This window comes from Oryctolagus cuniculus, chromosome 14, assembly GCF_964237555.1.
Source record: "Oryctolagus cuniculus chromosome 14, mOryCun1.1, whole genome shotgun sequence".
NCBI lineage: Eukaryota > Metazoa > Chordata > Mammalia > Lagomorpha > Leporidae > Oryctolagus > Oryctolagus cuniculus.
The window spans coordinates 62,191,103-62,214,827 of NC_091445.1; the positions used below are offsets into that span (position 1 = coordinate 62,191,103).

Below are 23,725 nucleotides of genomic sequence, written 5' to 3' on the forward strand. Positions count from 1 at the left end.
ACTGGTGGGTTGCGACAGACGCATCTCTGAGCATGCGCGGAGCCAAGGCCAGGCGAGGACGCCATGAGCAGACCGCTGTCTGCAAGCCAGGAAGCCCTTACCAGAATCACCAGGGGGCGCTGTTTTTGCCCTTCCAGCCCCGGAACTTGGGGAAAATAAAAGTGGCAGTTACCGCAGCCTGCACTGACACGCAGGGTCAACTGTAATCACCGTCATGAAGAATAACAAAACTGGGTCAGGCCTGGAGGGGGACTGGACTGTCAAGGAGGACTTCCTGTGGAGATGCCCTAGAAAGCCCTCAACGATTGGGAGTGAGGACTTTATTCTGGGTGTGATGGGATGCCTCTGCACAGAGCTTAGAGGCGCAGAGACCCCTTATTTTGGTTTCAATGTGTCCCTTTGAAAATTCAGGTGTGGGAGTGCTGTTCGGCTCAGCTGTGAAGTCACCGCTTGGGGACACAGCCACATCCCATCCCAGAGTGCTTGGTTCAAGTCCCAGCTACTCAGCCTCCAATCCAGCTTTTTGCTAAGGCGCACCCTAGGAGGCAGCAAGTACGTGGGTGCTTGTCACCCAAGTGGGAGAACCAGATTGAGTTTCTGGCTCTTGGCTTCAGCCTGACCCAGTCCTGTCTGCTGTGGGCTGGGTCAGGCTGCCTTCCAAATAAAGATAGATTACACATGCTAGATTGATTCAGCTGTTGCCAACGTGAGGGTATTAACAGGTGGGCCTTGTGGTTGTGGATAGGCTGTGAGAGCTGCTCCCCTCAAGAACAGGATCAGGATCCTGATTAAAGAGGCCTCGTGCACCCTGAGGCCCGTGTCCTCCAGCCCTGAGCACCACGTGCGGATGCAACATTTCTCCTCTCCAGGCGACAGAGCCCTCAGCAAACAGCCAAACCTACCAGCACCTTAACCTATGAGAAATAGGTGTCTGTGGCTTAGAAACCACACACTCAAGTGTTTTGTTTAGCAGCACAAGAGGACGAAGAATGCCTCACTCAGCTATTTGTCCTCCAGGCCCATTTAGGTCTCATCAGTAACAGCCTCTTTCTATTGGAATCCTCAGTGTAATTGAAGCCTTCAATGGAATCCTCTAGTCTTCCCGCTGCCTCCCCTCTTCTCTCTGTTCTTCGTCCCTCGCTGGCCTTTGTTCCCTATCAGACACACTGGTCCTCAGCCTGACCCCCCCAACTCACAAGGCTCAAATACAGAAGCCACGTTCCAGTCAGCTCAGGGCACCCAGCACAGTAAGAGTGGGGTCGTGGGGTCCCAGGAGCGGAGGGTTCTCCTTCTCTAACTTCCCTGTCACCCCCTTCTCTCTCCAGCTCCTTCCAGAAGGGCTGGGTTTTCTGCCTCCCACTTCTCTTCCTGCATGAACCTCCTATGGAAACCCTATGGTCGGGCTCACCAGGCCCGGCTCTTGTTAAATAAGGAAGGAAATGGAATGTAGAAAATCTCTACAACACCAGCCCTTGAACCTGGTGCCTTCAAACAAGATCCTGTTTCAAGAACCAAACCTGAGTAGGGTCAGTTTCTCTCTGCCATAATTATCCTAGTTTCTGTGGGGAGCAACTCGGACTAGACTGTTACTGGAATTGAGACTTATTCTATGCACCTGCTCTCCCACAATATGGCGCTGGGAGAGAAGAAAACAGCTTTTACACAGCTGCCTCCAGTTCAACCAATAAACTGTAGGACTTGCTCCTGATTGGAGAGCAGCGTACTCAGCGTGTGGGCAGCCGAGTTGGGATTGGCGGAGGAGGACTATAAAGGAGGAGAGAGACGGCATGCACCAGGAACATCTATGGGGAACATCTAAGGGGAACACCTAAGGGGAACACCTGTGCAGCCCCCGAGAAAGCCGGCTGGCGGTGTGCCGCTCCCCTGCGGAAGTGGGGAAAGCGGCCAGGGGGAACCGCCCTTCCACGGAGGTGGAAGGGATAGTAGCCAACCCGGGAAGAACCAGCAGCAAACCCGGGGAGGGCCGAGCAGACGAAAGAACAGCGCAGGGTCCTGTGTCGTTCCTCCACAAAGAGGGGGAGCGACAGTTTCCACCTTGGTCAAAGTACAGTCTGACAAGTGAGAAAAGTCACGTCAATGCACCCCTCCCAATATAATTATTTTAGGAAAAAGCTGCAGCAGGGAAATTTTCACTGGGGCTCTTTTTCTAAAGATTTTTCAAATGTCTTCAAAGACTAATCTTCTGCTCCCCTGTATCTCCCTTTGAGATTTATTCAGTCATGAAATCCAAATTGCTTCGGCCTTTTATGTCTGGCTAGTCTTTGCCCTGCAATTTTCCCCACTTCTTCCTCCCCTGAGGCGTGGCTCTCCCCAGGTTGGGCCGGGGGCTCCCCATGCCCCATGGCCTCCGGAGCTGGAGGAGAGGGGCCCACCCCGAGCTGCTCAGCCCCTGCAGGGTCACGCCGGAATCATGTCGGGCCTTGTCTTCAGACCAAAGCCCTGCTGAAGAGGAAAGGAGGCTTACAGCAAAAACAGTAGAGGTGTGTTCAAAGCTCTCCCCCATAAAGATCCGGGGAAACCTAGCCATGGTAATGAGGTCACCATTCCCCACCTGCCTCCCGCCCAGAAGGGCACTGAAGACCAAGATGACGCTAACACCTCCTCTCGGGGCCCCTGCTGGACGCAATCACGGCGTTGACCTGAGCAGAACAGAAAAAGGCTCCGACTCCAGGCTGACGCTTCCTCGTCCCTATCTGGTGCGCGAGGGAGCGAGAGGCAGCCACCCCAGGCCGAAGCCTGCGCGCTGGCTCTGTGGCCGGAAGCTTCCGGTTCCAAGCAGACCCCTCCTCTGACGCACTGTCCGTCCAAGACTGTAACCTCAGGTCTCTAAGCCTCCTTTGGGCTCCTGGAGCTTCACGATGGTTTGACTGGGTGGTACTTAGCTGAGGCCCAGCGCGCACGCGATGGATAACCTGTGTTCTCAGGGCTGGTAATCAGGGCACTGGCGGCTGGCTGGCAGCTGGGAAGCGGGTTTCCACTCTCACCTGGCCGTGGTTATTGCTGATGGCACCGTCGCTTCTGCGTACACGCTCTCGCATGTGGCACTGTCGGGAGAGAGGGAGAGATCCTGCCACCGGAGGGAAGCAAATGATCCACGGTGCAGCGTGGGCCTACAGTTTCATGAGTCATTGAAAAATCTCCACAGTTGGAGTCACTCTCCAGTGCCGAATGCTCACATGCGTGGGGAGGCGGAGGAGGGTGGAGGTCTGGGAGGAGCTATCCTAGCAGCTCCTTCCCAGGCCGGCAGGAGTCTGCAGGTGGCCTGTAAAGCCGAGCTCTGTTCTCGCCTCCATCAGGAGATGGCTCCACCTCCTCCTCTCCCTGTGATCCTCTGCCCTCTGTTGATTGCACGAAGTGCTTCCCACCTGTCTCTCCCCCTTGCTGTCTCGGACCCAGGCAGCTGCATCTCCTCTGCAGAGAATAAGACCATAGTGCTGGGTTTACCCACCGACCAAACATCAACATGCGTTCGCTGGGTGCTGCAAACGTGCTGAGCACTGAGCCCGCAGCTGTGGAGGCTGTGGAGACGAGAAGTGCTGCGGGTGCAAGTCCCAACTCTGGCCTCAGACGGGCTGGGTTTGAATCCAGCCTCTGCTGCCTGGTAACTGTGAGCTCAGGGAAGTGTGCCACCCTCCTACAGGCTCAGTTCCTCATCTACCTTGCCACAGACACTTTGAGCCTGGGTGACCATGCACACACAGGGCAGGTGATCATAGACACCGGGCAACACTATCGAAAGACAGGTTCAAGGGACTTACAATCTAATGGGGGGAAAAGGAGATAGAAATACATCACAAGAAACTTCCCTGGATGGCCAAATCTGCCGTGCTCCTTGTGGGAGAAGGCCTCGGGGCGCCCTGACTTATCTCTGAAGCAAAGCCCAGTGGACGAATTCCTTGTTAGCACTGACACCTGGTGGTCATGTAGAGGCCGGCACCCAGTGTCTTCAGCCGAGGGAAAGCTTGGGCGTGGGAATCAGGCACCCGTTCTGACTCCCCTGGAGTTGTTTCTACACCCCTGGAGGATCATCTCCCTTCTCCACGCAGCTGGACTCAGCAAGGTGGAAAACAAGAACAAAGATGTAGAGTCAGACACTCCTGGGGCCATCGCCTGTCACGTGATCCTGAGCAAACGACTTACATTCTGAAAATTAGCCGCAAAAATAGGGAGAAAGAAGCAACAATCTACAGTGGGCATTGAGGTACCTTGTTTTCTCTAACCTTCCAAAGAATGCCTTCAATGATAATGCCTGATACTTATTAAGCATTTAAACAATCTAGCTTCCCTTCCCCCTCTGTCATTGTAAAGCACTCTCTCGTCCTTCGAAGTCTAGAATCCGACTTTCTTCCCATTCGCTTGTCTGGCTTACTCCATTGAAACAATAGCTGATATTTATGAGAGCTTACTTTAAGCCAAGGGCTGTCATGACAGGTTACATGGTTAAAATCAAGTCGTGTCAGCCCTCTAAAAGGCCATCAACTTGCCCTGTTTTATTAACAAGGAAAGCCAGGTGGAGTGAGTCTAAATAGGTTGTCCACTGTCACAAGTCTAAGGGCTACATTTTTAAACTCAACAGTATGGCTCCAGGGGTAATATGCTCAACCTTTGAACTAATGACTCTGAACCATGCTTGGCTCTTTGCTAGAATGATCGCTAATGTTTCTGGAGTACTGGGTTCTTCGTGTGTATTAATTCATCTGATATTTATAACCCCCACCATGAGACAGGCATTAGCATCATCCCACTCCACAGATGAGAAAATTGAGATTCAACAACTCACCTGAGGTCCCAAAGTGAACCAACGGTGAAGTTGGAATTCCAACCCAGATCTAGTCTTTGGTCTTCAGTAGTCTTCTCCTATAGTCAGTCTTTCATGTCATTCCAGTCTCCCAGCTGGTCTGTGATCTCAAAAGCACAGCAAGAGGTCTCTCCTGGCAAGGGCACCTCCTTGCCAGGGGGGTGATGACCGGGGCGGTGATCAGGCCATGCAGGTGACAGAGGCCTTCGTGACCACACAGGAGCAGGACCATCTCACGCAGAGATCCACAGAGAGGGTGGCCCTTGGTGGACTTGTCCAGTGTCTGAAGTGGGTGACAATGATGACTGTAACAAACTCTCAATCCTATCGTACCAGCTCTGCCTTTTTTTTTTTTTTTTTTGTCCTGTGACTCCCTCAGTTGAAGTAGTGAGGCTTCTCAAGGCTCTAGGAAAAAGTCCAAACTCCCACACAGGTTCTCAGGGCCCTGCATTACCACACCCCTGTTTCCCTCTCATCCTCATCCCCAGTCCCCACTCAGGTCAGAACGGAAGTGAGAACAGATCAAGCTCCTTGCATCACCACCAAGGGATGGGGTCCTCTGACCTCCAGGTGTTAATGACAGATGCTCTTCCTCACCTGAAAACCCCACCTTCCTACCCTAACTGCCCTTGCACCCCCAGACCACTGTGCCCACCTTCTCCTTGCCTCCTGGGTTATTACTGTCATGGCTGAATGTGCTCTGTCCCCAGTCAACTATGTGCTTCTTTAGGACAAATATGTTTCTTTATCATCTAATATACCTAATGCCTGGTACATGGTAAATATATGTGTATATATAAAATTATGAATATTTTATATATAATACCTCCCCCTTCCAGTATTTCTCAGTCCAGGTATTATCAGCATTTCTGGTGAGGCAATTCCTTAGGTGGGACTGCCCTGAGGACTGCCAGAATTTAGCATCCCTGACCCCTGGACACCAAATGCTGGTAGGGTCCTTCCCAAACTTCCCCATCACCTCTCCTCACTTCCTACTTTCTCATCCCTGTTGCTGTGACAACTAATGCCCTCATGCATTTTTAAATATCCTCGGGGAAGTACATTCCCAGGTCAAGAGCCACTGTAGCTAAAAGGTAGTTCTAATTCTGATGGACTGTACTTACCTTGAATCAAGCATTCTCTATGTTTATGGAATCTTTATGTTCCATCTCTAACACTATTGCTTCTCAGTTACCTGACACGTGTATGCTCCAGGAGACCTTCTTGGTGACAATGAACTTGAGCTGCCCAGCAGTAGCACTGTCATACTGAATCTTCCCATAAGAAAGATCAAAGTTGAGGGGTCCAGAGAGACAGCAATGTTGGTCACATTTCCAGGGCAAAGATGAGTCACCTTTTTCTATTTGACGAACTTTGCTAAGATAACAAAAAATCTTTTCCTGGTTTCTCCTTTTCCATTATAAATATCAAATACACAAGCAGTTTAGCCATCAGTTCTATGTCAGGAGCACATGGCTAGCCTGACAAAATGCCTTATGTGCTTTGAAGATGGTACTGGGATTTAGAAGGCTTGAAGGTTATGCTGAATATTCCGCACAACTGATACCCACATGTGTTGAGACAGTGATGTCCTTAATTGATTGCTGGTCTCAGTTTCCCTTTCTGAAAAACAGGGATTTTTGAAAAATGTCTCTCTTACTTGGTAGAACAGAGAAGAACCTCAAGAAATCTCGTTAATAAATGTGGCATTCACCTTTCTATTTTGAAGGGTAGTCCTAGCTTAAGTCAGGCCTCCTATCTTCATTAACAGTGTCCACATGTGCAAGGGTTAAATTTAGGACTCTCTTAGGAAAAAGACTTGTGAAACTCCACCGTTTATGCTCATAGGCGCTGATCACTTTAATCAAAGGTTAAACACCTTGCCTAAAATCATTAGCTTTGACAATACAAGCAGCACGTTCAGTTGTAAATGTGTTCATTTTCTTCTGCCCTACCACATATTTTAGATAATAGACTAGAAAAGCAGGTGGAAGATGACTCCAAGTAATTTCAAGGCATTATTACCAATGGAGCCTGGTGAGATTTTTGTCTTTTTGACAAATTGAAGGAAGCCAGCAGAACAAATCTTGTTTCAGGAGTAGGTTCTCACTCAGCTGTCCCCTAAGTGGAAATGCATTACTTCTAGACAGAAAAATCAAAGTTCTTCGAATGCCAAAGATAAAATGACAAATTTGACTTCCAGCGATGCCTTCTTGACAGCTACCAGATTTTCAGGAAAAGAAAACAATAAAATTAAATTTGACAGAAATGAAGGGAGAGAAAATAAGAAGCATTTTTTTTTTCCCAGTGGGCACCTTCATGTCTTCGAAAGGACTTTAGGATGATTCAATAACAGACCACTCAGGCATCTCCCCTGTGCTCCCCTAGAGATGTGAACATTATTGTAAAGGAGCTGCCACCCAGTACTGAATGGGTGGTGTCTATTCGCTAATATGTGGATTGATTGCATGACACTTGCGCAAGACAATTTGAGAATACATGTGAGCCATGACCTGCCTGGAAACGAACTGCACGCCTTTCCATCTGACTTCATTTTTGTAAACTCAAGAATATACTTCCATGGAATTTTTGCACAAGCCAGTTAACCAGTTTTGACTTCAGGTTGAGGAACTTGTTTGTTCCATGTTTGGGTAGCAGAGCTATCCTGATACACTAGTTAGTTCTTTAAATTTAAATTAACTTTAATAATAATTTTTAATCAATGAAATAATTTTATTTAAGAAGAAATTAAAAATTTTTAAAAGATTGTATTTCTTTGAGAGGTAGAGTTACAGACAGAGAAAGGGAGAGACAGAGAGAGAGGCCTTCCATCTGTTGGTTTACTCCCCAGTTGGCCTCAATGGCCACAACTGGATTGATCCGAAGCCGGGAGCCAGGAGCTTCTTCCAGATCTCCCACATGGATGCAGGACCCAAGCAATTGGACCATCTTCTACTGCTTTCCCAGGCCATAACAGAGAGCTGGATCAGAAGAGAAGCAGCCAGGACATGAACCGTTGCCCATATGGGATGCCAGCACAGCAGGCAGAGGCTTAGCCTACTATGCCACAGCACCAGTCCCGATGAAATTACATTTAAAAGTCAGTTATTCTGTCATGTTAGCTGTGTCTCACATGCTCAGTAGCTGCATGTGGCTCGTGGCTACTGTGCTGTACAGCATAATTATAACCTTTGTCACAGTGGCAGAAGTCTTAGTCATCAACTTCCCTCTGAACTTGGGATCTGGTATATGGATAGCAAAGGTGGGAACCAGGGGAGGGTTGGCACTGAAGCCATACAGACTTAGGGAGCAGAGGAGAAGCTGCAGTGGACACTGGTGGACAACCAGAGGGGGATTCAAGTTGAGAAATACTTGCTGATTGCCTGCTCCATGCACACAAACCTGAGAGAAACAAAGATGAAAAGCAGGGATGTGGCTCCTGCCCTCAGGAAATTCAGAGTGGACATGAAAAACAGAAACACCCATTACCACACCACTCTGACACCGATTACAATGTTAGCAAGGAACACATCAGGGGAGAGCAGGAAAGCTCATGAAATCACGGATGGAAATTTAAAATGAGATTACTAAATGGCTGAAGGGTGGGAGGAAAGGGAGACCAGGGGGAGGAAAGGATCCCAGAGGGAGATGACAGGGACCGGGTGGAAAGGTGAGAGTGGAACTGTGACCAACACAAGCCGAAAGTGGAGCCAGGCAGAGGGTGCATATCCCCAGGAACTCCAAGGACCATTTTTAGTAGTCTCCCAACACTATGTCTTGAAAGACTTTATTCCTTATCACCTGAAATCATGGAAGAGGCATGAGCCTTGGAGCCAGAAAGACCTGGGATGGAGTCCTAGCTCTATGGCTATGTACTACCATGTGACCTTAGGTAACTTACCTTGGTAAGTTACCTTGGGTAACTATCCTCTCCGATCCTCCATTTTCTTCCCACCTGCAGAACTAGGGATTATAATAGCTATTTCTAAGTACTGTCATGAAAATTAAATAAAATAATGAGTGTGAAAGTGCTTCCCAGAGTGCTTGATACAAGCAGTTACTTAATAGGGGTGGTTTCCCTTCCCTTTCTTTAGGGCAGTGCCTAAGCCTGCAGACATGCTTGGTTCAACTCCTGACCCTGACTCTCATTGGCATGATATTGGGCACACTGGGACCAATGTTGTGACACAGTGGGTTAAGCCACTGCTTTCTGTGCTGGCATCCCTTAACAAAATGCTGGTTCAAGTCCCGGCTACTCCACTTCTGATCCAGCTTCCTTCCTGCTAATGCACCTGGGATCGCAGCAGAAGATGGCCAAGTACTCGAGAATCTGCCACGTGGGAGACCCAGGTGGAGTTCCTGGCTCCTGTCTTCAGGCTGGGCCAGACCTGACTTACTTTCTCTTCTCTCTCTTTCTCTCTCTCTCTCCCATTCAAATGAATTAATCTATAAAAATAAAACAAAAAGAATATTAGGCAATCTACATTCCAAGAGCTATTCTCAGGAGACAGGTGAGTGTGGACATGTTGTAGCTTAAGTCTGAGCACACACAGTTTGCAGCAGGAATGGGAACTATTGGCAAAATCACTCGGTAGGACTCCATTCACACTTATGTTAGGGATAAACATCTGCCAGTTGATTTCACAGGAACAATTTGAGAATGGTGGGAACTAATACTGAAACAGCCAATCAGAAAAATTGTGGAAGGGAGTAGAGGAGTTGGAAAGAGCTCTGTTTTTATTTACCCTTGGATGTCAGTGCTATTGAAGTCTGCATCCATAGTGACACCCCACAACACATCTTACTGGTTTTTAATCACATACAAATTGGGCTTATGGTGTGATATCATAGAACAGATCATCTGCTTCCTTGGTTTTTGTCTTATTTCCCAAGCCAACTTGTAATTTTCTTAAAAGCAAAAGTTGCGTGTGTGTTCTTTATACCCCACATGCTGCCTAACACAGTCCTACATTTGTTATAGAAGGAAGGCAAAGAGGAAGGAAGAGAAGAAGGAAGGAGCTTGTGTTAGTGTTTAGAAATCTGAAACAACAGCTTAGGCATATGGGCTAAGACTCACACAATTCGCTGTAGTCTGACATTGGCATCTGATCATGAAACCCTGACATCAAGAGCTGGGCTGGGGAACAGTCAATCCCACATATCCAGGACTGCATTCTGGGAGCCCACTAGGAAATCCCACTAAGGCTGTGCAGCCACTCCGTGTTCTAAATTACTTTGGAGATATGTTAAATTATTCTGCTGTAATTTAATATTTTTAAAATAGCACATGAATTCATTCCCTTGTAAAAGACTGGAACAATAGGGAAGTGCACAGAGTAAACCAGAGGGTTTCCTTCACCTCCTTTTCTCACTCCCCCCACCCCCCACTGAAAAGCCCTGGTAACTCTTCTGTCTCCCTGAAGCAATCTAATCACTAGAGTTGAATTAAGTAAGTGCATTGGTTTCCTATGGCTGTGGTAACAAATGACCACAGAATCACTGGCTCCTGTAACAGGAATTTATTCTCTCAATTCTGTAGGCCCAAAGTCTGAACTCACTGGGCCAAAGTCAAGGGGTGAGCAGGGCCATGCTCCCCCCAGAGGCTCCAGGGCAGACAGAGCCTGTTCCTTGTCCCTTCCAGTTTCTGGTGACTGCTGCCTTTCTTTGACTTGTGGCCACTTTGCTCCTGTCTCTGCCTCTGTCATCACAGCCTTCTCTTCTGTGTGTGTCCAATCTCGCTCTGCTTCCCTCTTAAAAGGACTGCCTTCTCATCCCACCAGATGATGCAGGATAACTTCTATCCTGAGAACTCCTACCTTATCACACCTGCAAAGACACTTTTGAAACATGGTAACATTCACAGGTTCCAACAGTTAGAATCAGGGATCTTTGGGGGTCATTCTTCATCCCACTATACTAAGTTGTTATTTAAAAAAAAAAAAAAAAAGGTTTCATTTACAAGTTAATAACAACAAACGTGTTCCAGACTTTGTCCATGTTAATCAAACTAAGAAAGGCTGGGATTCTGATCAATCTCTAACACCCCTCATCGCTTTCCTCTAAATGACTAAATTACGTTCCCTCCGAGGGCATCTTAAAAGATACTGCGGAGTGAACATTTAGCCTAGCAGTCAAGACACGGCATCCCACATCAGAGTGCATGGGTTCAATTTCCAGCTCTGGCTCCTCACTCCAGCTTCCTGCGAATGCAGATCCTGGGGGGCAGCAGTGATGATTCCAGAAACTGGAGTCCTGCCACCTGCATGGGAAGCCTGGATTGAATTCCTGGCTTCTAGCTTTGGCCTGGCCCAGCCCAAGCCATCCTATGCTTTTGGGGAATGAACTAAAGGATGAGAGTTTGCTCTCTCTCTCTCATGCTTGTACACTCGTTCTCTCTCTCTCTCTCTCTCTCTTTCCCTCCCTCCCTCCCTCCCTCCCCCCCATATGTGGGATGTTCTCTAGTAACAAGCAGCTGATAATTTAAATTCGATGCTTCTGGACATTGTTGTTAGTCTTCCTCTCTGCCCTCCCTCTTGCAAGGGTGACTTAACTCCCGGTGCTCCCAGCCCCTTCCGTCCTGTTGCATCAGTTTTCAGCTGTGATTGTTCCAGCCTCATTGTCAGAGCAACATGATGAAAGCCCTTCAGCATCTGATGCAAGACTGTGCTCCCTCAGTGCCCTCCTGCCCGAGTGAGTTGGCTCTGCGTCCCCATGTGAACACAGGGCCACCTGATCATGGAACATTTGCCAGTCCCCAGAGCCCTTGAGAGGCTGACTTTGAAAGCAACCTTCAGGAGTTTACCTGGGAAGCAGAGGAAATTTGGGGAACTCTGCACACATGGGGGTCATGACAGCAGTGAGAAGGTACAGGTAACTTACACTCCAGGAGGAAGAGAAGACAAACACAAAACTCCCCACCTCCATGGGTCTTCTCCCCCCTCCTGATTCACTTGCTCCAACTCAGCTGGGCCTTCCAGAGACAGCCTGGAGGGATTGCCTGGGGGACTGCATATACAACACAGAGCCTTGGTGCTTTCTCTTTCTTGTAGAATTATTAATCATTGAGAACAATGATTAATACTAACCCCATCAGAGGGCCGGCGCTGTGGCATAGTGGGCTAAGTCTTTCCATGCAATCAGCATCCCATATAGATGCCGGTTCGAGTCCTGGCTGCTCCTCTTTCTATCCAGCTCTCTGCTAATGGCCTGGGAAAGCAGGAGATGACCCAAGTGCTTCAGCCTCTGCACCCATCTGGGAGACCCAGAGGAAGCTCCTGGCTCCTGGCTTCAGATTGGCCCAGCTCTGGCCATTGTGGCCATTTGGAGAGTGAACCAGCAGATGGAAGTCCTTTCTCTCTGTATCTCCCTCTCTCTGTCTGTAACTCTACCTCTCAACTAAATAAATGAAATTTTTTTTTTAAGTATGGGCTGAGTGCCTAAGAGGAAGTAGCACGTGGTCAATATGCTGCTTTCTCTCTGTTCCATAAAATAATAAAATAAAATAAAATAAAATACTGAACCTATCAAAAGAAGCTGAACTTTAAACTTAGCTTCTTCCTACCTCTTACACTCTTACTCATCCTGGCTCCATCTCACCAGTTTCTGTTTTGCTGTGGGGAAGGCAGCAGTTAAATTTCAATACGAAACAACAGCTTCCAGGACTTCCATTTGCCACCAGTAATTACTGCATAGGGAAAAGACAAAAAAAAATGATGCTAATAAAGCATAGCTTCAATTCCCTACAGTCTGCTCGCTGGTTCTTTTTGGCAGCCAGCATCATATTGGCCAGCATATTTGAAGTCAACTATTTTAAAAAATTGAGAATACCTGACCAATAACTTTATTATTTGGAGTGCTAGCAAAGGACACAACGGAGCAATTAAACACCTTATCAGACCTGGCTCATCACCCACGCATGCATCTCCTCCTGGTGGGCTGCCGGGAGGAGTGAATGAGGTAACCACCCCAGAGTGCTCCACACAGAGCCTGGCAAGAGAAAGCTGGATCAGTCACACTCACTAGGCTGGTGTTAGTGCCACAGTGGGCCCACGTGGAAACTTCATCTGCTGTTAGGCAAAGGCAGGAGAAGAAGTGAGGAGGAATGCACAGTAAGAGATGAGGAGGAAGACAAAGAGTATCTCCTCCCTCAACCCGCAGGGGCTGGCTTTGTGGCACCGTGGGTTAAGCCACCGCTTGAATCCCATATCAGACCATGGCTTTGAGTCCCGGCAGCTGCTCCACTTCCCTTTCAGCTTCTTGCTAGTGTGGCCTGTATTTAAACCTCCAACCAATAATAATATAACTGTCTTTCACACCAGAAAAAGAAAAACGCACTCATCTCTCCTCAAAAGGAAAGACCCAAAGTCCCCTACATCTCCGTGTCTGTCTCTGGATAACCTCATTCCTTTCTAGTGTAGTCACAACCCCTCCATGAGACTCTCCAGCATAAAAAGGACCATCTGCTATAGACCGCTTGTAAAATTGGGAGGGAAGGCCAGCGCCGTGGCTCACTAGGCTAATCCTCCCCCTGCAGCACCGGCACCCCGGTTCTAGTCCTGGTTAGGGCGCCAGATTCTGTCCTGGTTGCCCCTCTTCCAGGCCAGCTCTCTGCTGTGGCCCAGGAGGGTAGTGGAGGATGGCCCAAGTGCTTGGGCCCTGCACCTGCATGGGAGACCAGGAGGAAGCACCTGGCTCCTGGCTTCAGATCAGCATAGCTCTGGCCATAGCGGCCATTTGGGGGGTGAACCAATGGAAGGAAGATCTTTCTCTCTGTCTCTCTCCCTCACTGTCTAACTCTATCTGTCAAATTAAAAAAAAAAAAGAGAGAGAGAGAAATACATAGCCTTGATTAGGTGGTATTCCTGCCAATAATCCTGGATCTAATTGTGAAGAAACAGTCTTTCAGATGGGATAGAAATATTTACAGACATTCACAAAACAGGTCAAATTTATATGTCCAATTTATTTTTCAGCCACTTCTCCTCACTATATGTCCTATTGTGAACAAACATACGGGTTACACATATATTCGTATTCTTGGCCCACCCTGCAAGTTTCACTCACTTACCTCTTTCCCTGTCCTTCTTGTATTTTTTCTTTCAATCCTGAGCATTGGGCTAATCCAGTGCTCATTATCCTTTACCAATAAATCTGCATTGACCTGGACCTCTGAACATCTTTATTTTCAGGCCACATTGACAAGCTCTGCCTGTAGAGATGTTTTCTTTCCTCCATTGCACTTCAAGGTCAGTGCTGAGTGGGACGATGTTGCTATGTCTGTTGACTTCCATCTGATGCAAGCATATCATGGAGATGCATCCAAAAATCAGGATTGATTTTTTTCTTTCCCAGGTAACCTGTTCATTGCACCCTTCCCAAGAACATACAAGTATTGACTGAGAGGGTGATGTAGCAGTAGGTTATGCCTTGGGAGGGTTAGCCCTCTGCTCATGCAATGCACTATGCTTTTAAACCACTTAACCATGAAGTGTTGAGGAACAAAGATGAAGATCCATTCTTGTACCATGAGTAATCAGATAACACCCAATTCATGAGGGACAGCTCATGAGATGCAAGCCAGGCCTATTTCTTAAGGGAAGGATAATCAACTGACAAATAAGGCATGACTTTGCTTCCCGATCCTATGCAATCTCACTGGAATTCCCCTGTAGAGACTTGCTACAGGTTCCAACCTCATCTGATATCCACACTTCAGCCAACATTGGATCAGCTGAGTTGTTAGAACCAAATGGCAGTGCCACTGGCTCCGCAGCTTGGACCATCTGAAAGATCTTGCCTGGTCGGCGCCGCGGCTCAATAGGCTAATCCTCCGCCTGCAGTGCTGGCACACCAGGTTCTAGTCCCGGCTGGGGCGCCGGATTCTGTCCCGGTTGCCCCTCTTCCAGGCCAGCTCTCTGCTGTGGCCCAGGAGGGCAGTGGAGGATGGCCCAAGTGCTTGGGCCCTGCACCTCATGGGAGACCAGGAGAAGCACCTGGCTCTTGCCATCGGATCAGTGCGGTGCGCCGGCCGCAGCGCGCCGGCCACGGTGGCCATTGGAGGGTGAACCAAAGGCAAAAGGAAGACCTTTCTCTCTGTCTCTCTCTCTCACTGTCCACTCTGCCTGTCAAAAAAGAAAGAAAGAAAAAAAAGACCTTGCCATACTCTGTGCCCTACTCAAACCTAGCAGCCTTACAGGCCACTCAGTCAATGGGTCTGAGCAGTACATCCAAACGTGGTATACACTCTCCAAAAGCCAAGAGAGACCCGCCACGCTTGTGCTATTCCTTAGTGGGATGTACAGCAACTACTTCACTTTGCAAGGACCACCTCAAAAGGCTCCAAAGCATTGACCTTCCATAAACTTTACTAAGGTGACTGATACTTACATTTTTATAGTTTTTAAAATCTCCTCTGTCGTGTATGCTTCTTACCAAGAACACATGTTATTTCTTTCATCAGGCCAAATAGAAAAATGGCATTAATATGGTAGACTAGTCGGGTGTTCTACAGCGTGCTGTGATGATCAATATCCCAGCAACAAAACTACCACTGGGAATCTGAAGCTCACATAGCCCAGATGAGATACCACTACCTCCATGTGGTAAATGATACCAAATTCTGCTGGTCTGTACTAACTAGAACAAGGGGCAGAGTGTGGCAGGTAGGAAAGGAAGTACTTGTCATTTCGTAGCTTCATATCAGGTGTCAGAAGCTATGTTAATTTGATGTGTAGAGCAACAAATACAATTGCAGTCCTTGTCTGATTACCATTACAGTAATATACTGTCAATCTCCAAGACTCATGGTTTTCCTGTAGAGACCAAAGAGGTGAGTTAATTAGATTATGAGAGAAGTCACCATTCCTGCACCTTTTTAAACCTACAATGGCATGAATCTCTGTGAGTTCCTCAAGGTTATACTATTTTGTTGTCTACTATTTGATAGGGAGAGGTAATTCCAGCTTCCCCTTGTGTCTTCATAGTTAACAGTCGTTATTCCACAAATGCATTGTGGCAATTCTCCAAATGCTGAAACATCTATTCCAACAATACATTCAAGAGTTCAGGAAATAATCACAACATGACTTCAGAAACGCACTGGGACCACTGAGGCCCAAATTCCATTTCTCACTTCTAGAGAACCACAGTGTTTTCTGGGTCTTAGGGGATTAATGTTATGAAAGTTAGAATCCAGTAAACCCTCAAAAGTCTTGATTTTTTTTTCCAGTGTAGAATTGAGTTATTAAATAGCTGCAAGTTTCTTTGAGGAAGGTTAAGAGGAAAATTTACACTGCATTCTTGGTAGAATATCAGAGTCCAGCCGGCGCCGTGGCTCAATAGGCTAATCCTCCACCTTGCGGCGCCGGCACACCGGGTTCTAGTCCCGGTCGGGGCACCGGATTCTGTCCCGGTTGCCCCTCTTCCAGGCCAGCTCTCTGCTATGGCCAGGGAGTGCAGTGGAGGATGGCCCAGGTGCTTGGGCCCTGCACCCCATGGGAGACCAGGAAAAAGCACCTGGATCCTGGCTCCTGCCATCGGATCAGCGCGGTGCGCCGGCTGCAGCGGCGGCCATTGGAGGGTGAACCAACGGCAAAAGGAAGACCTTTCTCTCTGTCTCTCTCTCTCACTGTCCACTCTGCCTGTCAAAAATTAAAAAAAAAAAAAAAAAAAAAAAAAAAAAGAATATCAGAGTCCAGGCTTCCTCTTCATTCAGTGGCCCAGGTTAATAAACTCCATAGGTCTGGAAGTTGGATGAAGGTCTATGATTCTCCACCATTACAATTAAAATTATGCCTATATTTTCTGGAATTATATATGATTGAATAGTTGATTTATAGAATCAGACATAGTGATAGATAGACAGATATTGTGGTAGACTTGTCATCTACTCATTCCTAGAAACTCAAATTATCCACCAGTGAAGATGCAGTGACCCTCTGGTCCTGCTTCTGCCTTGCTTCTGGCATTGGTATTGTTATTGGTCCTTTGCTACTCCAGCATCTCAACAGACTCATGTTCTCAACATGACCATTTCAATAGCATCCCCTGCCTTTACCCCAACCTCAGCTGCAATTCATTTTAAGTATGTTTCTCACAATTGTGTTTTCAATTATTTGGGGAACACAGTGTCCTTGGTAGTGACTGGGTCATACGTGAAATTCATATTTCAATAATCCTTTCTCTTAACTTTGATTTCCCCACCATATATTATCCTATAGATTTCTGACACCTCAATTTTCTTCCAAATATGTCAGAGTTATAATAATTCCCAGTTGCACCTACTCAAATAATAAATCCAGAATCTTTTTAAAATATACCCATATCACCAAATCAAGACAGATTTAAAATATTGATTCTTCTTATGTGACCTAGATTCTTGTAATCCATTCTGACATCTACTCCCCAGGTTTTTGCTGATATACATTTGAAACGTCTTACTGTTCTTTTGTTATATAAACCTTTGCCTTGTAAGATAAACATTGTACTTGTGCTTCTGAAGTGTACTCAGGCTTGACTCTATTTGTAAGTCTAGAATAATGAATGGTGGAGTCTCCAGGCAATGCTGGACCAGCCTCATCAAAGAGGGGAGTAGAAGGTATTTCTACTGGCAAGGGATGTTCAATGGAGTTTGAGGAATCTGAATACTCAGGTTCAGTTGAAGCTACCCAAATGGCCCCATTTCAGTTTTGAAGTTCCACTCTTTCCCAGTCAACTCCTAAACTTTCACATAACAGACTTACTGGTGCTATGAGTTTAGATAATATTTTCATTATCAACCCACAGGATCAAATTGCATTTGTATAGAATTCATTTACAGCTTTCTTGAGCTATGTGAAATCAACGATCCCTCTAAAACATCATAAAAGGTCCTTGGTTCTCTGATCATTCCTAAGACCAATAAAATGGACATCCTTAGCACATCATTTTCTTTCTTAAACTTCTCCACTGTACATAAAACAGCCACCTGACTCCACTTTCCTTGTATTCTTCATTCTCACCATAATGATCAGCAGGCATTCAGTCCACCCAAGCCTTGTCTTCCCTAGACACTTCATTCCAAGTGACCAGGGGATGATGTCTTAAGTAATTATTCTGCCACTGCATGTCATCCAATTTTGACTTAATCATTTCTCCTTTCAAAAACCAATCAAGTCAGAAAAAAACAAATCCAGATTTAAAAAAAAAAAAATTAGAGTCCATTGCCTATAACTCTCCTGGCACCAACACCAGACATAGTCAGGATTCAATTGCAGAGAATATAAGCCATTCTAGCCAGTGTAAGTGTGAAGGGAATATTATAAGGCATTAAAAAAGATCATAGAATCATGGAAGAGCCAAGAAAACAGACTAAGGTTGGGATTTCAGAAACAGCTCCCAAAGCCACAGAGCAGAGCTGAGTTAACAAAAGAACTGCTGGATCACCCAAGATTAACCACCAGCCACCTCCTAAACTACAGCACAGCTGTCAAAGTCAGGAAGCCACCACAGTGAGGAAAGCTCACAGGGACAGGAAGCTGGCTCTGTACCCAGCCGGATATCTTTTAATCCTCACCTGCAGAACGAGATCCCTGTGATCATCCCTTGACACCCACAAACTTCTAATGTCACCACAGAAAACACAGGTGTCTCCATGACCAATTACAAAACAAAGCAGAAACAGCAAAAGTATGACATCTACATCATTTTCCCCTTCCCAGCTTTGCTCAAGTGTAGTGTAATGTCTAGATTTAAATCATTTCCAGAAGCCGGAGTGCAGGCGGTCTGGGACATGTGGTATTCGCTTCACCGATCTCTGCAGCGTAGGGGAAAGCAGGTGGAGAGGACATTGTGGGCCCCAAATACTTCTAGTTCTAGTCTTAAGTTCTGACAGAGAACTTGCGTAGATGTAACTATTTGCAACCAATGAGTCCACAACTTACATTTCTTTATTCTCCCAACATCTGCTACCATCCCTTGACAGTTATAGGTAAGTCCACTTGCTTCATTGGCTGGTCTAAAATATATTGCAACAGGGAAAGACTTTTATTTTTTCTGACTCTCCACTAGAAGTCACTGAGAAACAACTCTTCCACCAGCTGCAGCACAAAATACTTACTATTTATATTAACAAGATCCCAGAGGAGCTTCTGAATCATCTAAGTAATAGTACATCATATTCTGTAGCATTGTAGTTTGAAGCACATTGTACAATACACTCATTTCTGGAAACTGATATAGGTAACAAAAACAGCCCTTTTTTCCATCACTTTAGAAAGAAAACAGAGAGTTTACTGTCTTAAGGAAAGACACTTTCGTGGCCTCTTGCCTTGAAGTCAATAATGTGCTGTACAGACAAGTCCCAGAGGGGATGCACAGTCTAACTTCTCCAAGATATCTGCTTTCCTATCTTGCATTCAGTTGTCTTGAAACCCCTGTGGTCTCTGGAGACATGGTTCTGCCTGAAACAGAAAACATCTTTGTGAGTGTTTCTCAGAGGAACAGCTGACCACAGAACCCCTACCCCTTCTTTCAAAGGCCCTTCTTTGCATCAAGGCCGATCTGGGGTGTACACATATCCAATCCACACGGAGTTACAAACATGGGGTAGGACCCACCCCTTAGACAGTCCACCTGCTTCCTCACATTTTGGGAGCTCAAAGGTCATCCTGTTCACCCCCTACCCTCAGTCAGAATGATTCGAAACCACTCCCAATCTGCAGGAATCTATTGTGACTTGGGAATGACATGAGACACTAAGTAGCCATTTTCTCCTCAAAAGAAATTTCCCATGTTGCTCCCTAAGCCATTGATTGAAAGAGAAAAGTGGTGAAAAGCTTCGGTTTCAGAAGTACCAAAGAGATCTTGCCAAGGCCTCCATGTGGCCAGGAAAAACGATATTTCACTGACTATTGTGTTTTACTGAAGAAGTCAAGGATTTAGGAGGCAGCTCTAGCCCAGCAATGTGGCACACATTGACACAAGCAGACCAGATTGTTCTCTACAAACAACAAAGAAAGTAGAGCTAATCATTCTAGTAATTCAATAGCTCCCTCTCCCCCTAGATGACTGGAATAATTGCCTCCACCTTTAGTGGAGGCTGGATTACAGGCTTAGCAGCTGCTCTGAGCTTGGACCCCCAAGGAGTCATATCTTCAGGGCAGTCTTCCATTCCTACATTGCTACCGCAAACTTCATGCTCTTTGACAACGTATTCATAACCCCTCCATCTTCTTTCCTTAAACACTCTCAAATGCAACCTTTCCTGTCTAATCTAAATTCTCAAGTCTTGTCTATCAAGTACAGCCAAGTCTTAGAGGCTATTGGCTAGGATGGAGGTTCATGGCTTTGGAGGGAGATGTTTAATATATGGTACTCTTTTTAGAGGGAACAATCAAAAATCAGAAGCTCTTTCTACTTCTTTTTAAGAAGTCAGGAAGGGAGGGAAAGAAATCTCCTAGGACCCCTTGCTGGAATCCTGGCTGGTGCTCCAGGCAGGCCCAGCTCTCTCTTGCTGCTGCTTTGTGGAGGCAATCATTATCTTCCAACTCCCTCCCCTAACATGCACCAGTGAACATTTACACACATTCTTGTCTATCTGACTTCACTTGTGCCTTGCATTCTCCTTTTTTTTTTTTTTTTTTTTTTGACAAGCAGAGTTAGAATGTGAGAGAGAGAGACAGAGACAGAGAGAAAGGTCTTCCTTTTTGCCATTGGTTCACCCCACAAATGGCTGCTACGGCCGGCGCTCTGTGCCGATCCGAAGCCAGGAGCCAGGTGCTTCCTCCTGGTCTCCCATGCGGGTGCAGGGCCCAAGGACCTGGGCCATCCTGCACTACACTCCCAGACCGCAGCAGAGAGCTGGCCTGGAAGAGGAGCAACCGGGACAGAATCTGACACCCCAACCGGGACTAGAACCCAGGGTACTGGCGCTGCAGGTGGAGGATTAGCCAAGCAAGCTGTGGCGCCGGCCACATTTTCCTTCTTAATACTGTTCTATCCCCAGCACAAACTGTTGGGAAAGTTCTACATCTCAATTTTTCAACCTATAGAATGAGGCCAATAAAATGCCTATCACCCATGTTTGTTTTTGAGGATCAAAACTATGAATGCTAATGAAATGCTTAGGAAACATGTCTGGTACAGGTGATATCCCATACCTAGTAGCTCTTATGTGACATGATTCCCTTCCTGTCCTAATAAGCATTAAAGCACTAGGGACTGGCCATGCCCACAGCTCCCTTAGGAGGAAAGTGGTCTTTTCTTCATTCACTCACCATAGGTGATGATCCTAGTGCCAAACAAGAGTGCCCAAGCCAAAAGCAGCCATGACTATGTAAACCGAACATAAGCAAGTTACCAAGCAAATAACTTTACTTGAAATGCTATCCAATTGGATCGCCCTATATATCGGAGTGGTGACGACCCTGCCTGATCAGTATTTCCTGAAAAAACTGAATGTAAAAGCATCCAGAAAAGAAAATGAGAGATGCCTACTTGAGAGGAGGGGGGAAGATGACCAGGTCACTAACAGGATCATCATACTCTGAATAACAATGATTCACTGAGTTTTCCTGGAAGCCAGCTGTACATTTAAGCCTGGGAAGCAGAGGATCCAAGAATGGTATAAATTCTAAGATTGTTTTTCCCATATTTCTTTCCTTCTGGTGTATCTTCCTCTTAAAGCCCATCTCCCAAGCAGTGATTTTCAAGCTTTAGTGTTAATAGGAATCTGTGAAATTAAAATGTAGGTTCCTGGGCCCCCTTCCATAGAGACTCTGATTCGTTAGAACCTGTGTGTGGCCGCACAGGCTATGCACTGCCCTCGTCCAGGGGCTGGGTTGGTATGGACCACAGTGCGATCTCGCTTGAGAACTGTCCATTACACAGGCTGTGCAACTGCGTCCGGCAGCTGTGGGTATTCGCACGTAAGTGGCTCCAGGGTCACAACAAGAAACACTGAAGGTAACTTGGAGCCCTTCCATTCCAAAGAATCCAACAAGTGCTAGTTCCCTGCTAACCCACCACAGCTCCTAGATACTGCTCACACCTTGACGGCATCCCTAGCTGGCAAGGACTGTGGCGGAGCAGGAAAACATTAGGCAGAGAAAGGACCAGCACATGTGTGTTTCATCACACACAGACCATGTCAATAAAAGGCTGTAGTCTGAGTGCTACTGGCTGTGAAGGAATCAGAATGAAACCAAACACAAAGGGAGCAGAAGAAATTGCTGATGAAAACGTTACAACACCCTGAGCTCCCAGACCCCTGCCCCTCATTAAAAGTGCTGCTTTCCGAGCCCCATTAATTGGTGAGGGTCTCAATACAGTTAGGGAGCAGGGAGACTCTGCAGGCCCCTGAAAAGATAATTGTGCTGGGAAACGATTTATCGTCTACTAAGTGAGCTCCAGTCAACAGATTTCTGCTGAGCGCAGTTAGGTGCTGATCAGATGAAAAGGAATTAGAAGACTCAATCCCAAACGACCTGAGGAGGTTGGTGTTTCTCGTGGGGAAGGGAAATGCGATGAAAACACACAGACATTAAAGGACAAGGAAGAGGGTCTGTCATCGAGTGCCAAATTACTGAGACCATGCATGCAATAAAAGGTCAGAACCCAAGAGAACGGGGAAGCTCCCAGGGCCACCTGGAGGCCATTGAAGACTATACCAGGGGCTGTCACTGTAAAAGGTTTGAAGGCAGAAGCAGACTTGTTCATTTTTTGGCCAGCGGAGCTCTGTATTTGGCTTGGCTGCATCCAGCTTCACATTCTCCGGACCCAACCTTTTATTCTGGCTTTCCTGAGCGTACCTCTTGTCTGCTGCATGCTTATCTGTGGCTTCTTAGACATCTGGCTGGCAACATCTACAGGAATCACCCAGAACTTGTGCAATCTTGGTAGTGTGAGGGACTTAACACCTGGGGTTGATCCTTGACTAGTCAGGAGGACAGCTTGTGAACGTCTGTCCCCAGTGGGTTCCCTGCATGGACAGTTATGAAATGTGTTCTTTTAAAAATTTTTATTTGGGGGCCAGCACTGTGGCTCAGTGGGTTAAACCACGTGGGTCCCTGCACCCACGAGGGAGACCTGGAGGAAGCTCCTGGCTTCAGATCAGCACATCTCTGGCTGTTGTGACCATTTGGGGAGTGAACTAGCACATGGAAGACCTCTCTCTCTCTCTCTCTCTCTCTCTCTCTCTCTCCTTCTACCTTTCTGTAACTCTGCCTTTCAAATAAATAAATAAATCTTTTAAAAAATTTTATTTGTATTTTTGTTTGAGAGACAAAAAGATATATTTCATCCTCCAGTTCACTCCCCAAATTCCTGCATCAGCCAGGGCTGGGGCAGGCCAAAGCCAAGAGCCTGGAACTCCTGGGTCTCCCATGCAGGTGGCAGTGATCCATGTACATGAGCCATCACCTGCTGCCTCCTAGGGCGCACACTGCAGGATGCTGGGATTGGAAGTAGAGATGAGATTCAAACTCAGGCACTCGGATATGGGATGAGGGGGTCTCTGGTGGTGTCTTAAGCCTGTGCCAAATGCCCACCTCATGAGATGCTTCCTTCATGGATCTCAGAGGGTTCCAGGAGGATCATGCTCCAGCTTCCCACAACTGTGAGCAAGTGTGTTTAGCACAATTTGGCAGGTGTTGGCCTCTACTTTTCCCTGTTTTCTCTTTCCTGGCTCCCTGAGATCACTTCCCAAGATAAGCGACTTGCACACAACCCAGTCTCAGGCTTTGCTTTACAGAAAGAACTCAGGGGCTACAACAAGCCCCAAGACAGATGGTGATGTCTGCTTTATAGGATTAAAATATCTTATGTACAGTTTGCAGTAAACTATTATTTTTAAGATTTATTTTACTTATTTGAAAGACAGAGTTACAGAGAGAGGTGGAGACAGAGAGAGAGGTCTTCCATCTGCTGATT

General features: G+C 46.7%; 2 long non-coding RNA genes across 4 annotated transcripts in view; both read right to left on the reverse strand.

The window, feature by feature from the left end:
• Window positions 1-10,523: 10,523 nt before the first annotated feature.
• Window positions 10,524-19,054, reverse strand: LOC138845181 (uncharacterized). The gene is made up of 4 exons (XR_011382012.1): window positions 18,915-19,054; window positions 18,739-18,812; window positions 12,381-12,503; window positions 10,524-10,656 (listed from the first exon to the last, which is right to left on the reverse strand). It is a non-coding gene; the product is annotated as an uncharacterized lncRNA (long non-coding RNA).
• Window positions 19,055-19,119: 65 nt separating this feature from the next.
• LOC103349607 (uncharacterized) overlaps window positions 19,120-23,725 on the reverse strand; it is a 33,318-nt gene continuing 28,712 nt past the window's right edge. For all 3 annotated transcript variants that reach the window (XR_007922626.2, XR_011382011.1, XR_011382010.1), the window contains exon 3: window positions 19,120-19,257. This is a non-coding gene — a long non-coding RNA (uncharacterized lncRNA). The remainder of the gene's footprint in view (window positions 19,258-23,725) is intronic.